Consider the following 16,317-nt stretch of genomic DNA (forward strand, 5'->3'; position numbering starts at 1 on the left):
TAAGTCTGAGATTGTGCCGTGTGCCATTCCGAAAGAGTCTTTTTGTTTCTATTGCCAAGAGAAGGGGCACTGGATGCGAAGCTTCTGTATCTACCTGAAGGATCTCAAGGATGATAAAAGTCAGAATTTTTGACTCTGCTTTAGGTAGGTCCACTATAAGTCCACTATCTAACTCTATTAAGTTCCTATTTGTAAATTCTTAATACATGATGTGATGAGATCACATTTTGATGTTTTATAGCAATATAGATTTGATTCTTTCGTTTGTGGTAGTGTCTAAATTTACCAATTAAGGAAAGATTCTCATCACCAATGTTTTAGTTGGACAGAAACTTGGAATCATGTAACTAGTATTTTGTGATGAATGATAATTTTTTTATCTTTAGGAAAGATTCTCATCACCAATGTTTCAGTTGGACAGAAACTTGGAATCATGTAACTAGATGTAAGTCAAGTGAAGGACTAGAGGATCCAGTACAAATTGTTATGCACTGGTCAAGTTCACCAAAAAGAACAATAAGACTATTCATCATGATTTACTAAGAGTTTAGTGAATATGATTATGCTTACAAGATTACATGTAATTCTGAATCATTGAAAAAAGTTTCAATGTATAGCAGAACGAATAAGAAGAATCAATTAGGCAGAAAGATAAAAAGGTTCTCCAATCTGAAAGGAAAGGAGAGTACTTTAGTATAATGTTTTATGATCATCTTAATGATTATGAAAACCATATCACAATTGATCATCTAAGGACACCTTAGTGAACTTGTATGGCTAAGAAGAGGAATCGAGAATTGTTGAAATGGTTAAATCAATTAAGGTGAATCATACTTCGTTCCAAAATCAAGTCTTAGAATCATACTCCAAGATTGTGCCTTGAGTGACATATCTTAAGTAGGTTTATAACACATCATGAAATGTGGAGTAGAGAAATGTTTTCTTACTCATGCACATTTGAAATTGGTGGTTGTGATGCTTTAGATAAGACAAAGACCAACTAAGACCAATTATATGAAGTGTCATTCTTGATAAGAATCTGCATTAACTCTTGCATATTTGTTTATCAAGGAATGGTTCTTGATAAGAGAATCTTATATGTCAAGAGGTCAATGGGAGTCTTAAAGACCTTGAAAAGCTTCAATAACTAATCAAGAATAAACCTAACATTTATCACTAGCACACGACTTGAGGTTTGTAACCTATCATGTTGGCATATTCTTGTTTCTATGCCTGTTCCAGTTAAAGTTGACTATGCATGTGAGTTCTATGAGTTCGTAATTGTTTGCATAAGGCAAAGCACCTTGATCAGTGAAAATTCATTGATCAGTAAGGGTGATATGCTCAACAACTTGGAAGACATGGTACAAACCATATGGGTTTGATTTTGTCATAGAACTTGTCTTATGATATTGACAAATTCACATGGATAAGAACACATACACCATTAAACATAAATGACGTAAGGTTTCTCTCCAATTCATGGAAATGATTGTGATGAAACACTTTCACTAAGTAGATTTTAAAGAGATAGCAATTGTGTTAAGTACGTTCTCAAATTCGATTGTGATTACGACATCCCTCTTCATAGTTCGAATTGTAATGAATCGCAAATAGTTTGAACATTCGGGACTTATTGTTGTAAGTTCTAAAATAGTTTAGACACATGTATGAGCTTTCTAATAAAAGGTGTATGAGCTTAGATAAACGCTTATCGAATCATATTGTATCAGAAATCTGAACTTTAGAAAGAAATTCAATAAATATTGATTTCTAGAAGTCCAACTGATTTCTGGGAACATGTCAAAGCTAGTGGGAGCATAAGTGTTATGCTAATAAGTATATAGTTATTATGCCAGTGGGAGCGTAATAGTTATACTAAAAATTGTGAGTCAACAATGCTATTTATAAGAAACAAAGTTCTATTTTGCAAAGTTGCAAAGTTTGAAAAGTTGTTTCACTACAATAAGGGAGAGGATACTTATACTTCATTTCAAATCTAAATGCTTAGATTGAAATTTTAATTTAGTCATGGACATATGTGAATGTTATGGTGAAATGATTCAACATAAGGAAATTCTATATATGAGAATATTTTAGCAAAAGACCGGTCAAGTATCATGTCTTTATGTAAGACATTATGAATCGTGTTCCATATGCTTCGGGTATAGGATCGATTGTATATGCTATGATATTCATGTGTTCTAATTTTCCAAGTGCCTAGGGCATTAAGAGGACTAGAAACCATATATGACTAAAGTTATTAAACAACTGTCAAGGACAATCTGAGGTTTGCTAATGATTGATCGCTTGTTGTTGGAAGTATAGTAATAGATGGACCATATTAATGTTATTATGACCAGATAGGTTTCTATTAATAATGAGTTGTCATATGGAATATATGGAAATGTTTCCATAATAGGAGTTGGATATTAAGAATCTATGTGTAGGCTAGAAAACTTTTGTGAAAGAAGGATGTTCAAAGGAATGTAGTTTGAATTCGAGACTTCACTTCCATGGAATTGTTTTTATGACAATCTCCAAAGGAATACCTTGTAATATCGTTGAAAAAGTCTTTGTGACTTTTGTACCATGACATTACAAAAGGAATCATTGCATGATAGTTTAGAATCTAACAGACTCTTATAGTGGCAAGAATGAGGTATTCTTACACTAAGGAATTGGAATTGTAATATGAGAATCATTGAAATGTTTTCAACTAACCTATTTCACAAAGTAAGGACCAGTGATAAACATAGTGTGCATGCTTGGAGCATGGGATGACTACTGTTTTAGTTCAAGTATTAAGTTGATTAATCGAAACATTATACAATGAATAATGTGCAATCAATATGGTGATTAAATAAAAGGTGTTTTATTTATATTCAAAAGTTTTGGGACCATATTGGATTTGATTATTCTTGTGTTTCATTTTGCATGTTTTGACTTCCCAAATAATAATATTATTCAAACCATCCATAGTCGATCATACTTTGGAAGTAGGTATTGAGGCAAGATTGTCATGAATCCGTTTGTAGCTTGTCTAAAGTGTTTAGACATAGCAAAGTATGCTGCAGTGTTCATGAGCTCTCTTGTAATAAGATTAGAGTATTAGATTAAACCCATGCTCATTTAATCGCTTCATGGATTTTATCGCGAGTGATTGTGAGACGATACTATCTTTTATTCTTGAAACAGAGACATATAGTTGTAGTTTACAAGTCAGTTGCCCATTGATAATATGTAAACGCACCAGTAACTTGGTGTTATAAAACATATTGTTGTGTGTGATTTGAGGAGTAAATAGAGCAAGCATATGAGTCGAAGTTTATCCGTTCCTTTCACCCTAAGAGGGATAAAAGCAATATCTGTGGGCCCCTCAATGCTTTAGTGATGACAACGCTAAGCGTTTGGCCAAGCCTGGACTGATTTGACTTGTTCAATTAGTCAGTCGTCATAAATCGGAAATCAGGAAACAACACATTAACATAGAGAATGATTATAATTCATCTCTCAGTTCATAAGATATCTAGAATGGAGGAATATATGATCCCTTATCTGATGGAGGTGTCATTGACTAGGTCAGAGTTTGACAACGACTTTTAAGAGCTACGATTGCTAGTCAGGTTTTGGAGTCGTACTTGCAATAACATTTATTATACTTAGGGGTTGTTTGATATGGTGTCTAACGGGGTCCAAAGAGAGATTGGGTCCATAAAATACCAGTTAACATGTTTGATAGAGATTATAGATGTATGGACTCGGTCCATAAAAAACATCTAACTCGGTCCTTGCTTTTTATTTGATGGGCCGAGAAAAAAAAATCGACGTTGCCCTACCACAGTTACGATCGAGGTTTGATTTCATCCTCTCCCTCCGATAACCTCCCCTCGATGAAGCAGTGAGAGTTCCAGTCACGATCAAAATCAACAGAGTAGGAATCTTGATCAACTGCAGCAACATCCATAGGTATCGATTTTATTTTTTTGTCCTTATTTTTCTGTATTCATCAACAACGAGAATGCATGTTATTGCTAATTCAGTTTTTATGTTCTTGATTCATCAACGTGCGATTAAAAAATTCCAGTCGTAAGATGGAGAAACTTTTATTAAATATTAGTATATCACAATTAAAACAATTCAGTTATATATGCATTCATTGATATATGTTTGTTTGCTTTTATAGTTAAATAATCAAGTTTAGCACGAGAATCAATATTTTCTAATTCAATTTCTATGTTCTTGATTCATTCACGTGCCATTGAGGTTTTACATTTTTGTCCTTATTTATAATTCAATGTTCTTGCTTTTGATTCTTAAAATATAGACTTTAAGCTTTCATGCGAGCATGCATATTATTTTTGTCATTACCCCATTATGAACTTGTAAACTGTAGCAATATCCTATGTATTTATGTATATAGTATGTGTGTATGCATGTATATATGTTTATATGTTTTATAATATTTGGTTCTAGAAAACAAGAAGTAAAAGAGAGCTGTCAAGGAGCTTGTAATCTGTTTGTTTAAGCTGTAACGTGAAGTTAAAGCTCTTAGTAAGCACTACTCTCTTTTTAAGAATTCTTGTTTATCTTTTTCTCTTCTTATCCTCGGAGCATTTTGTGTGACAACCCAACGTTTAATCCGTTATATAATTCCGTTTCCACTAACGGAATACGTCATTTTATAAAAAGTTTCGTAATTTGGAGTTGTCAAATAAATAAATATTTATTTATTTATTTATATTTCATGTGATTATTAGTTTAGTAAAAATAAATATAACTCGTTAATGTTAGTCCCATTTAACGAAATAAAGTTATATTATTTTTCAACCACTTAACCCGGGTAAAAAGTTTAAACCCCATTAAACTTTAGCATCGGGTAGCCGTATACCGGGTGCAACAGCCGAGACCTATATAAGGAAAGTGAACACATCTTTGAACTCTTTTACCACTCAAACACTCTCTCTCTCTCACTACTTTCTCTCTCTAGACTCGTTTTCGGCTCCAAAACCGCAAATCCCGCCTCCAAAACATAAGATCTTCAACCCTAACTTGTTCTAAACTTGTATCATTGTTATTATAGCTTAAAAATCACATGATTGGAGCATGATAAAGGAGTTTACGGCCTAAGAAGCTCCTTAGGCCGTAAACACCCAAAAAGTTGCCAAAAGTCCCGATTTTCCTTCTATTAAGCTTAGATACTAGTTAGGGGTTTTACCTAGGAGTGTTTGAGCGTCAAAACCATAAGTTTTAGGGCATTAAGGAGGGTTTATGGCCCAAGCACATGCTTAGGCCGTAAACACCCTTTCTCCATGTAAAATGCCCCAAAAACCCTTCCAATGCATGTTTAGGCTTGGGATATGATTTTAGGAAATGCCATTTCGAGTTTGGGACCATTAAACATCACATTTTGAGGGGTAATTTAGAGTTTACGGCCCAAGAATAAGCTAGGACCGTAAACTCCCCCAAACCTCACCAAATGAGGGTTTAAACCCCCTAATTAGCCCTAGACATTCACTAGAAAATTATTGGGATGAATTAAGGACCTTAACATCAAAGATTGGGGAGTAAACAAGAGTTCACGGCCAAGCCATGAGGCTTACAGCCGTAAACTCCCAAGGAGTGGCCTTTGGGCCGTAAACTCCAAGGGAGTAAACTCTTGGACTCCCTAGTACCCCTTTTTGGTCTTGTATAATCCCCGAGAACCACTTCTAACCCGTAAGATCTCGAATCGATTCTAGGATATGTAAATGTTTTAATAAAAAGTATAAGTGACTAATTTCTTGTAAAACGTATATCTCATATGTTAATAGGGTCTTAAAAGGTGTACAAGTCCTTAATTGACACCAAACGCTCAACCGACACTTTCACCCGATTTACCCGACTTCAGGTGAGTTCATACCCCCTAATGAACCTTTCTAATGTTTTCATATGTTTTAGGGGGGGGGGGGATACAAGTCAAATATACATTGTTATGGAAATCAGTCACATGTGATTTACTATCCGTAGTTCAAATCACATGTGATTTATCACTATGCTTTATAAAAGAACTTTACGCTTTGAAAACTACTTTGGAAAAATAAATTATTTTCTAAATGCTTTCTTTGGTCAAGATTTTTATTGAATTACTTTTCTTATAAAATGTATCTACACTAATATATTTATATAAGTAAGACTTGAAGGACTTAGGACCGATAGCTCGCCTTAAATTCCTGTTCTTGTTTGATGTGGGCTTAGGGTATTTGTTATCCGTCCGACTGTCGTTGATTTCTTAGTTATATATCATGTATATTGGTGTTAGATACGAGCATTTTCATCTCATTTGATGCCTATATTACTTAATTGCCAGGAACCATACACACTAAGTTAACTATAATAGGTATAGTTAAGGTCACTACTACTTGTTACCGCTACTACTATACATACTATAATTCATACTATTATAAAAGATACACGAATAAGAGAACACACTATGAACTACATAAAAGACTACTACACTATATTACAAGAGAAAGCACTAATCCGGAAGATAACACACTAACTCTCTACAAGATACTCTACGCGCTACATACTGTGACCAGAGCTTTCCGGAAGGAAGGCGACGCTACATGTATAGATCTATACGGGGCAGACACTATTAGATCCCGACTGTTAACTTCAGTCCAAGCCGAGCAGGCCCAGGGATGGCACTACTTCACTACACTATGTATGACCGGGAAGGTCATGGGATCCTCTATTACTCACACTATTGGTCACATAAAAGGAATACACTATATCTACACTAAAATACTAAGACTAAAGTCTCAGTTAATATCCTGAAGTAAATAAGTATCTATTACTAATGGAAGTTCGCATCACTATCACTGTCAACAGGCATAACTTTTCTTCTATCTACACTACATACTGGAGATTTAGTACCACACATTTACAACAAACAGTTTTCAATGATAAAACGTACATGCAACTTAGAGTTTTTCACTTACGATGTATTTTCTGGAAAATATAGGATTTTCTAGAGTCTTCTACTAATTATAAATGTACATTGCAGCCTTTCACACTATATGTTCTAATACATTTTATACATTAACCAAACTAAATTCTTATGAACTCACCAGCTTTATGCTGATACTCGTTTTCAAAATAACTTGTATCGTCAGGTCAAAGATAGACAGGTACAGGTGCAGCATTTTGGAGAAGATGGAGCATACAAGATCCATCTCTTATTTTTGTATTACTTTTGGTGTCTATTGAAACTTTACAGAACACACTTGTAATTAAACTCACTATGTAATGAAACGGTTGTATGTTTCTTGTTTTTACTATTATGCAATTGTGATGATACTGTACATGACGTCCTCCACCCCAAAATGTATTCCGCCGTTATCGGTTTTGGGGTGTGACATTTTGGTCCCTTGTGATTCGACTTCTCCTTCTATAGTTTTAGTATAGTAAGGTGAGCGTTGAAGTGCTACAAGAATCTTTCTTAGAAAGATTTGACAACGAAGTTCTGCACCTACAGAGCCCGGCTCCAAGCAAAATCCCCCTTGTAAGTAAGTTATGCTTACCCTATTTTAAATGTAGCTTGTATTTAAAATTACTATTGTTATTACGAACTTATAAATATTTGGGCTTTTATTATGACTTATATAAGTGTCATTATAATATCTTTTTAACTACTAATGGTACGTGGATATAATACTATTTGGGCTTTTTTTATGACTTATATAAGTGTCTGGCCTGTCTATATATAGTGGTTGGAAAATATTGTTTAAACGCTTATATAATAATAATAATAATAACAATAATAATAATAATAATAACAAAAAAAAATAATAATAATTATAATACTACTAATAATAATAATAATAATAATAATAATAATAATAATAATAAGAACTAGAAAGATGACCCCCGCGTTGCAGGGGTCAAAAGGTCTCGCTTTTGTGTGGAAGTATAGTACATTGTTATAATTGGTAGCTAGGGTAAAGTATGTTGCTATTGTCTATGTTTCACCCATTTACAAATACACAAATATGTTGTATTATGCTATAATATAATCACCTCTTTGTGTTGCAAAGTAAGTAAAAAATATAGCATACCGAAAAAATAAAACATATAAGATTAATACCTTCCCATATTTCCACATCTTCAAGTAAATTTTATCAACAGGGGGTAGGGACCATACATAACACACGATTGAGCTCTAACGGATGTTTACCTCCGATAAACATATTCTATTATAATCAAAATATGGAATATACATATAAGTGATTTGGAATTTTCAAATGACCAAGCAAAGCGACCAAAAATATTAACAGTTCAATGTTGTATTCATGGCATGGTAATCAAGTCTTATTTCATAAGTTATTGAATAAATATCAATACTACAAAGACATTAAAAAAAAGTTAAAAAGAAAAAAATTATGTTATGACACAATAAGAGGGCACTTGTTTACAACATTGGAGTTAAAACTGTTTTCTTATTAATGCATTGTACTTTGAAGTAATTCCCTTGTACTTCTTTTCTAGTATAGGATGTGCAGAAGATACTATTCTTATGCGAGATGCAGACGTAGTCACCCCAACACGCCTATCCATCATCGTCATTGGTGCAGTAAAATTGATGAGATTGATGCAGTAAAATTGTGGGTTGGTTTTACCTCAGATTGGTGCAGTAAAATTGATACAGGGCAATTTGGTCTTTTTTGGTTTAAAGAAGGATATTCCTTAATGCAAAATAACCAAGGTTATTCTGAAAGTACATTAATTTGTGTATTAAATAATAATTTATTTATTTATTTAAAAAAAAGAATATGCAACATTTTTTACCTGTAAAATGCCAACCACAATGCCATGCATTTCTGGAGAACACTGGAGCCATTTCTTCAACAAATCTATAAATCCAAACAACAAATAAAAAACAATTGACAAATTATATTTTTAAGACATGCACTTTAGCTATGAATTGCTTGTAATTTGTGATATGATACTGTATGTAATGTGTTTCCCCTAAGTCAAATTTTTGTCAATGAGACAAAAACTGCAATTTTTTGTTGCAACAAAAAAGGTGGGGCAGAGACTTGCTTTGTAATAGACGTAAATGCCCTTCATATTTTATATGAACAAACTAAATTACCCTTTGATTCATTTACCTGTGGAATATGTCATCTTTTCCGTAATGTCATCCTATGATGTATATCTAATGATTTTGGATCTAAAGTTGGTTGAGATATCTCCAGTCCTGCTGTATTATTGTACTTAGCCAAGGTATGGGCTAAATACAGGAAATGGCAAGGTACTTTTATTTTTTTTTTACTTTTACGTGTAATATATAGAACAAAACAAAATTCTCTCGCTTTCTCTTATGTTAGCCACACGTAGCCCCTCTATCTCACCAACACACTCAACAACCTATTATCACCTTATTCTTGGTTATCATGTTTTGTAATGTTAATATTTTTAATGAATATAAATCATTCATATATACATATAATTTAACGATGACCAAAAGAGAAGTAATTATCAAATTCAATCAAATGGTTTAAACAGAAACTGTAATCACATAGTATTAATCTCCTTTCAGTCTCTTTGGCTAACTGCATAGAGCTGGAGCAATAAATCCACGTCACATTCTCATTTTTATATATAAACAAAAAATAATATTCATCAAAGTAAGATGCTATAATACAAAAAAAAAATTGTAACGTACTTTAGCCACTTCTACAAATATCCCTTTATTGTTGGTATAACAGTGCCTGCAAGAACATACCTAAAATAATGAAAAAACAAATCTAAATTCATTAAAATTGCTTTATTGGAATATACTACAACATGTAAAAAGAAAAAAACGAACCACACTGATAACATTTGTACATGAACAAATGATACGGATATCAGGGGAACCTGGTCTTCCTGTTGATACTTCAGCGAGTATACATCCAATTACCCAAATATGGGTTATATTGTAATCAAGATGGGGAAAAAGTTGGATAACTCATAGGGACAAAAAGGTCTAAATAACAAATAAACTCAGCACAAACCGACTTAAACTGATATAGTTACCTGAAGAAACATGAAAAAGTGTTCGAAATATAACCTAAATTTTTTACACTGATACATCGAAACATTGCTCATTTATTACAAAGGATGAAATTTTTGACCATGTAGAAGATCAAGTTCAGAACCGGATGATCAAGCACATCAAATGTAGCTTGTGAATCAAAAGCTGACCAAACATCCTGCAATTCACCAAATGAAGTTCACACACATAAGGAAGCTATAAAGTAAAGAGCTTAATGATGTTTCCACTTTTGTTGGTATTAAATAGTGTTTTAGACATATAATTAATAGTCGAACGTGTGCGTATCAAGTCAAAAATGGCAATTAAGAATATGCATACTGTAAAAAAATATATTAAATGTTACCACAAAGCATCTTATAACAAAACATGTAAAGAATATTCATGTCATGGACCCAACCTACGACATTTAGCACAAATCAGATGCTTAGTTGATTGAAGGTAGGGTTAGTTAGGTAATTCCACATTCATCTCAACAATCACCGATCTCGAGAAGTTTCTTGGGTCTTGCTTTAGATTCAATAGGAAATTTCCTTAGCATGACAAATAACCTAATGCAAAATTACAGTTTCAGCCAAAAGGTTGTAGACAGGCTTACTTTCCTTCATATGTCAGAAATCCTATGGATGCGATAAGGGACACAACTGCAAAATAAATGTAAAATAAGATTGCATTATTTTGTCAAGGGTATTTTAGACAATCGAAAAATAGTCGAGAAATTTGGTAAAACTATGTGTGAAACATTAAAACTTTCATGGCATGTAAGGAGGTAGGGAGTGCTTCACTTTTTAAAGAAATGTTGTTTTTTTTTTTTTTAACTTTTTGTTTAATAATATGTTGGAAAACCCAAAAATGTTTTTTTTACATATTTCCTTTTTAATTTAAACTTCTTTTTACCTGCAACAAATATTTTTCCGAAGAATCTCACATGCTGATATCGTTCAACCAAAGGTATATCAAAAGACAACCTTCACTATTCAGCTGGTACTCTATAATGATCGTAAAATAGTGAAAGGGACCTATACTGTTCGTGAGTTGCGCAATGAATTACCATCTGCAGATAGCAAAAACATTTACAGACCATGTGTAACTTACCGGAATGATTAGAATCACAATAAGTAATCGATAGAGAAAACTGAAAAGATACATACAACCTAAGTAATTTAGTAAATTAATTGGAATGGTTAGTTGGTTACAATCAGTTTAGATTTGTGTTTTAGTAAAATAAACATAATACAGGGCTATTTTTTGATTAAAAATCAAAAAGTGTTGTCGTTTTTGGTAAAAAAATAAAAAAGAAAGTTTGTAACAGAAAAAAAAAATACACAGGGCCTAAGTAATTTAGTAAAGTAATTGGAATGGTTCCAATCATAGTAGAAACGAAAATGTATTTTTTTTTCTCTTTGGCGGCCAATCTAATAATACTATAGAAAGGTGAAAAATGAAATATGTAGAAGATTAGAAATTGCAGTCATTCCTATTCCTAGAAACGAAATATATACTAAAACTTGAAACATGGGAAAATAAAAAAGAAAGTTTGTAACAGATAAAGGAATATGGGAAAGAAAAGAAGGTAAAATTACCATGAGATGGAGCTAACCAACAAAAGCAAGCCTTATAAAGTTACTTCCAAAGACCAACAATGGGTAAAAAAAAAGGCCAATTAACTGGCTAATAAAAGTGAACTCTTTCCTTATTGAAACCCAAATAAACACTTATTAAACGAACTTTAGTATGAGACACAATAAGCAAAAAACTAACATTTTATAATGAGAACTTAAAGAAAATGCAGGCTATTCAGGTAAACAAATTGCATTACCATTTAAATAGAATATTTGAAGGTTTGAATCAGTTTAAAACCCATCTGATGGAATCTACAAATGAAGGAAAATGAAATAACAAACTAAAAATGACCAACATACCTTGCAAAAAGTTAGACTGCATAAAGAAGCATTTCGGGAACCTCCTTCTCTGTGTTATGTAGCCCAAATGTCATCTTTTGTAGAAATGACTTCAATCCTCAAATACCTCCTCTGTGGTCTATTTCGCAAACGACTCCATGCTGCAGAGTGCACATAAATTTGATTCATAATTGTTCCACAAAACATGAAAAGAACATCGTTTCATGTGTTGATAGTGTAAGGAACGGGATATGAAAGCTTTTTTTACCCCATAAAACAGAATTACCATTTAGTCTACTATGATCTTTTAGTTTTTTTATTGTTCCACCAACTACAACAATTGCAATCTATAAAGTAATTTGAAAGCCGACATAACAAATGAAATACCAAAGTAATCATTTCAATGACCGAGATGAAACAGCAGAAATCCCAAGTACAAAGTTCAGGAAGATGCTTTTGCTATAAGTTTAACAAAAACATGTACCAATTTCATCTGGTTGTGCCCCAAAACCCAAAATAGAAAAGAAATTATGATTTAATCGATGAAGTAATCAGCTTTTCGCTACATTATAAGAGTTACCATCCAAAGAATCGATTACTACCCCTAATCAGTAGGGAAAGACGGAAGCGGAATTACGTACCACCTGATGAAAGCGAAAAAACCCTTGCAAACCAGTAGCGAAAAAACCCTTGCAAACAAATTCCGTACCACTTGATGAAAGCGTAATCAGTAGGGAAAGCCGGAAGCGGAATCACCTGCGATGATGGTTGGAAGCGTTCACAGAAGCGGTACGGGTTGGTAGGCGTCGACCTCATCAGTTGATCTTTCCGGCTCATCGACAATCTACGGTGAGGAGGTGGGGTTAATGAATCGGAGCACCAGTTGGAGAAGGCAGGTATCGCTCATCGCAGGGACGTTAGCGATTGAAAGCCCTAATCTTCAGCTTCGCTTTGAGGTCGAGAATCGATTTGTAGTGTCACAACCACCACCACTCCACTGCGATGATACGTAAACCCCAAATTGAATCACATATGATGGTGCGTCGGGTTCTTCTGCACCGGTAACAAAGCCAGAGACAGAGAAAGAGTGAGAACCGATAAAAGCATTGGCAATGAGTCTGGGAAAGGAAGAAAGTCGATGTAGAAAGCTCCTGGAAGAGGCGGTGGGCGGTGGGATGAAAGAAACCAGTGAGCAGAAAGAAGGAGAAACGGAGAAGAAAGAAGTCTACCAAAGAAAGAGAATGATCGATCAATTGACACGTAGAACCGAAATTACCATTAAACCATCAAGTGTAAGCCACGTTGAAAGCAGTGGAAAGATGTTACAAAACATCCCTTAAAGAAATAAAAAAGTGGAAAAGAAATTGAGGGAACATAAAGTTGAAATTTTTCACAATCCTAATATATATATAATAATAATAATAATAACGATAATGATAATAATAATACTAATAATAATAATAACAACAACAATAATAATAATAATAACAACAACAACAATAATAATAATAATAATAATAATAATAAAAACAATAACAATATTAATAACAATAACAACAACAACAACAATAATAATAATAATAACAATAACAACAACAACAACAACAACAAAAATAATAATAATAATAATAATAATAATAATAACAACAACAACAATTATAATAATAATAATAATAATAATAATAATAATAATAATAATAATAATAATAATGCTAAGACTAATAGCTAGTCATGGTAAATATTATACTAAAATATTGTGGTAATAATATTAGGTTTCGTTGAAGAAAATTATATTGTTAAGAAGCGAAGCGCTGTCCAAGTTTTGAATCATTACTTTAACAAGTGAGTGCATAGTCACTTTCATCTTACACATAGATATAAAGTATTCCTTATAAATTATGTGCTATCTGTGCATATTATTTGTGTTCCTGATATCTATGTTGGATGAACACAAATATACATGGTTTAATTGTTTTAAATTGTATATGTATTTTATACATATAATTATGATGGGTAAAAGATGAGTAGATTAAAGAGATGAGATGAATGATGAGCGATGAAAGATGAGATGAACGATGAACAATGATATATGAGTGGTAAAAGATAGTGAGAAGCGATGAGTCAAGCGATGATCTAAGCGATGGCCTCGTCATCTAGCAGAGTATAGATGACAACCACAGACTATTCTAGACAATCTAGTGGAACACTAGTAGGATCGCAACTCATAGGTGTTTTGAACGATATGTTCACCCGATGTACTCTAAAAAAACCCATTGACATGTATTGTGGGTGGACTCTCTAAAAGAATATTGTCATTAAAGGCAATAAACCTTGGCAGCTATGGACTTAGGGCCTTTTTGATGAACCCTGGCAAGTATGGACTTAGTGCTTGTTATATAAACCCTAGCAATAATGGACTTTGTGCCTATTCCTTAGGAAAATCCTTAGGAATAAATAATGAGGAATATATTATTCTCAGGAAAGATACTTAAGAATAAAGAAGATAATGGGGATGGGTAAGTGGGTTTATTGCTTGATGATTAAACACAATAACTTTATTTGCATCATAGGTGTCGATACGAAGCTACATTACCCACTCAATTTATTTGAATCAAAGGTGTCGATACGAAGCTACATTACACTGAGAAATTAAAGGAGATGTAAATCACTAGTGTAAAAGTATGCAAGGTCTATTTATGCTTATCTTTATGTGTTGACGATTACATCCCAATGTTTTAATATAAACAAATACATTTCTTCGGAAATGCTTTGATAAAACCTTTATCATGTTTTCTGGGAACAAAATTCTACAACATTGTTCTTTAAAAAGGATACTATGATTTTAAAATAAGCATAAATAAAATTTTTAAAATAACTGTAAATTTAGGGATGTCATTGTTGGTATCAGAGCATTAGTTTAAGCGAACGAGAAATTTTAGGATAATTTCTAGACTTAAATTTAGAATGTTGAGCGATAATTGTGAGATGAGTGTCTGCTATATTTAGGATGTATGCCAAAATAGACATAAGCACTAGTTGATTTTAGGAAAGTTGCCTAAATTCCTTTTATATACTAAATGATTTATGTTATAGTGTTAGATGCTTTATGATACTTATTATTTGATCGGATCCATGGTCTATTGCTGACTGGATCTAGAAATTTTTTGTGTTCAGATTTCTAAACGTTTAATTACGGTATTAGAACTAGCATGTAACTTTTTGGAGTAATAAGGCGATTCACACGTCGATCGTAAATAAAAACTTTCCTACCTTAATTCTCATTATTACACACTGAATGTCTGATTTGTTGTATAGATCATAATGGCAAGAACCCGAAGCGGAGTTGGAAACGCGAATGAAAACATGAATCAGCAGCCTCAACCCCAAGTGATTGAGCAGGTACCAGTGGTAGCAACCGCACCTGATCGAATCACGATGGAAGGAGTGTAATAAATGATCCAGATGATGTTGGATCGTCAAATAGAGGTAACAAGGAGGTTACTTCAACAGAATCGAGATGAACCTACCATGCATGTTGAACAACCCGAACTAAATGATGGACAGTCGGAAGAAGGAAACTACAATAGGATCGTTGGTCAAGTTGAACCGCTAATGTTTAGAAGGAATAACCAATATGGAGTAAATGACGGATGTGTGGATTAGGTGTCTAAGCCCATAACTATAATCGGTATGTACTTGACCCGATAGTGGCATGGTCCTTTTGGGTTGCCTTCACTGGAGCGATTTGATTGGATGGACATTTGAGAAAGAGGTTATTTGTGATTTATTAATATATTATATGAATAATATATTAATTGAGAAATCATACTATTTAATTAGTATTGATCAAAGATTTAATTTGGAATTAATTTAGTGATCAAAAGTGACTGATTAAATTTGCAGGGACTGAATAGGTAAATTAGTAATACTGTAGTGGTGTTGATTATGATGGCATGTGCGGAATTAGAAAAAAGATCTAGTGATTCATCATACAAATTCAAAAACACAAGGAGTAAATAAATCTTTGTAAGCTCTTATTAGATCTAGAAAGATTATACAAATGGGTTTGTATACAATTTCTCTCTCTAGTCTAACACTCCAAAATGGACTCTTACATAATGGGAGTCACTCACTTCCTATTTATAGGAAAGACTCAACCCATTTACACATACAAAGAGGAAAGCCTAAACACTACATCCAAGCATGACTTTGCACCCTAACATTCTCCCCCTCAAAGTTAGGATTGGATGTCCGACTTTAATCTCCAACGAGCTAGCACGATTAAGACCAAACTCACCCTCGAAGTAACACCAATCTTCAAATCCACAAATGAATATT

At 33.2% G+C, this 16,317-nt stretch overlaps 1 long non-coding RNA gene across 9 annotated transcripts; it reads right to left on the bottom strand.

Moving 5' to 3' along the window:
- Positions 1-8,325: 8,325 nt before the first annotated feature.
- LOC145086418 (uncharacterized) lies at positions 8,326-13,278 on the bottom strand. 9 transcript variants are annotated; one of them, XR_013700449.1, is made up of 6 exons: positions 12,621-13,278; positions 12,001-12,140; positions 10,976-11,132; positions 9,854-10,722; positions 8,830-9,755; positions 8,326-8,752 (listed from the first exon to the last, which is right to left on the bottom strand). It is a non-coding gene; the product is annotated as an uncharacterized LOC145086418 (long non-coding RNA). The 9 variants fall into 9 exon arrangements; XR_013700448.1 differs by having other exon boundaries at positions 8,830-9,769; XR_013700445.1 differs by having other exon boundaries at positions 8,830-10,238; positions 10,677-10,722; positions 12,621-13,277.
- Between the last annotated feature and the right edge of the window lie 3,039 nt (positions 13,279-16,317).

Source organism: Lactuca serriola, chromosome 2, assembly GCF_051521515.1.
Source record: "Lactuca serriola cultivar US96UC23 chromosome 2, Lser_US96UC23_V15, whole genome shotgun sequence".
In the NCBI taxonomy this organism is placed as follows: domain Eukaryota; kingdom Viridiplantae; phylum Streptophyta; class Magnoliopsida; order Asterales; family Asteraceae; genus Lactuca; species Lactuca serriola.